Source organism: Crotalus tigris, unplaced genomic scaffold (genome assembly GCF_016545835.1).
Source record: "Crotalus tigris isolate CLP2741 ecotype Arizona unplaced genomic scaffold, ASM1654583v1 scf7180000017910.318528, whole genome shotgun sequence".
NCBI classification, from domain to species: domain Eukaryota; kingdom Metazoa; phylum Chordata; class Lepidosauria; order Squamata; family Viperidae; genus Crotalus; species Crotalus tigris.
Genome location: NW_024096716.1, coordinates 63341 through 65457, shown reverse-complemented (window position 1 = coordinate 65457; position 2117 = coordinate 63341). Strand labels below are relative to the sequence as shown.

Genomic DNA, 2117 nt, shown 5'->3' with positions numbered 1-2117 from the left:
TCCACATTTCCTCTTTCCCTATGGTTGTTCCTTACTATTTGCTTTTTATTTTGATATTTTATGTTATAAATGAATAAAAATATAAATTGATAAAGGAATCCTGCAGTTCTGTAGAAGAAGGTAGTGTCTTGGAAGGGAAAATATATTTAAATATTAAGGAATCTTTACTCATCGTTTACCTGTCTCCTCTTTTTCTTTTCATAGGGAATGCCCAACCAAAGTGTCATGGGGTAGGCGGATTCTGCCGTTTCGGCCAATGTCCTCATGGAAGTACTGACATTGGGCAGCAGGACTGTGTGTGGAATGAGAGATGCTGCATACAGTAAGAAAACTCTCCTCTAATAGAGATACTACAGATAGAGTACATAATGAGATTCTCTGCCTGATATTGTTTGCATTCACAAAGCTTTGCAAAGCACAGAATTTACTTTAAACTCACTTTGATCAACTTATTATTTTTTTCTCATTTGTATAGGAGAAATGGAAAATAATGCCATCTCCATCTAGGACCCTGGATATCTTCAAGATATGGCCAATGACCTGAGAGTGCCGCCTGCTATCGCTTTATCTTTCTTTATCTAAATAAAATTGCTACGCATCAAACTCTAAAACTTTTGTGGAGAGAGAGAAGGAAGGAGAGAAGGATGGCGAGGGAGGGAGAGAGGGGGGAGCGGGAGGGAGAGAGAGGGAGGGAAGGAGGGAGAGAGGGAGAGTGGGAGGCAGGGAGGGAGGGAGGGAGAGGGAGGGAAGGATGGAGGGAGGGAGAGAGAGAGGGAGGTAGGAAGGGAGGGAAGGAGGGAGGGAGAGAGAGAGGGAGGGAGGGAGGGAGGGAGAGAGGGAGGGAGGGAGGGGGAGAGAGATACAGAGAGAGGGAGGGAGGGAAGGAGGGGAGAGAGAGGGGGAGGGGAGGAAGAGAGAGAGAGGGAGGGAGAGAGGGAGGAGAGAGAGAGAGGGGGAGGGAGAGGGAGGGGGAGAGAGAGGGAGGGGAGGGAGAGGGAGGGAGGTGTTGCCTGCTCTTCAACCACATATTATGCTATAATTTCACACAGTCTCATTCTTCCCTTTTGGTTTATTTATTTATTGCTTTGCGATTACTTTGCCACCGATGTCTTCCAGCTAATGTAGTTTCTTCGGCAGAAATAGTATAACATCAGATTGAAGCTATTCACTAAGATCTTGGAAAGGAGCAGAAAAAAAATTCTTAAGGTTATTTTTTTTCTCAAGTGAAATAGCCTTGGATACAACTTAGAATAAGAATGACTTAATATCAGCACAGCCTGGATCTTGATAAAGGAAATGAAGATGCAGCAATAGGAAATCCGCAAGAGAGAGAGAGAGGATCCTTTCCTGGCCCAATCTTTTTGTTAAATAGACAGACCAACAGATGTTATGAAACTGATTTTAGATACCATTTAAACAAATAGATAGACTACACAATAAAACCACATTATCAGAGGGTGAGTCACATAGGACCTGATGCAGACAAACAAACACAGCCAAGATGTGAGGGATAGTATTGTGGACACTATTATACCTATGCTAATAAAGGGGTGTGATCTAACAATGTACACAGGTGAAAACATAATTTGCACAACCTGTATCCATACAAGCCTGAACCTATCAATTCCTCCCCCCTCTCAACTTTCATTCACACACTTTCTACTTCTCTTTCATTACAATGTCTGCATTTATAAGGGGATGTAAATATTTAACTTGTGGCATAAATCATCCTATAAAAATGTTAAAATCTCAACTATGAATCAGACTTCACTGAAAATAATTATTAAAATACAAATAGTAAGTACCAGAGTAGGTGTAGGGCCAATAGTTAACATATATCCATTCTTTATTAGCCTTTTAATGCAGCATTTTTACAACATAGGCAGGGTACACGTAACACAGAAATCAGCCAGAAGCATCATGGCAGTTCTAAAGCAAGGGATCTTCACAGCTTGACACTTTATTGTTGAACAACATGTCAGTTTGTCCCCACTTCCCTCTCTGCACATACGGTACTCATTACACAAGATAATTGACCGTTTCTGGGGTAACACCAGGAGCTCAACATTATTTCTAGACTTCAGTGCACTTTTAGAAATACAGCTAGCCTCTACCTG

At 41.8% G+C, this 2117-nt stretch overlaps 1 long non-coding RNA gene across 1 annotated transcript; it reads left to right on the top strand.

The window, feature by feature from the left end:
* The first annotated feature begins 79 nt into the window (after positions 1 to 79).
* Positions 80 to 603, top strand: LOC120308399. The gene is made up of 2 exons (XR_005556843.1): positions 80 to 322; positions 476 to 603. It is a non-coding gene; the product is annotated as an uncharacterized LOC120308399 (long non-coding RNA).
* Positions 604 to 2117: the final 1514 nt, after the last annotated feature.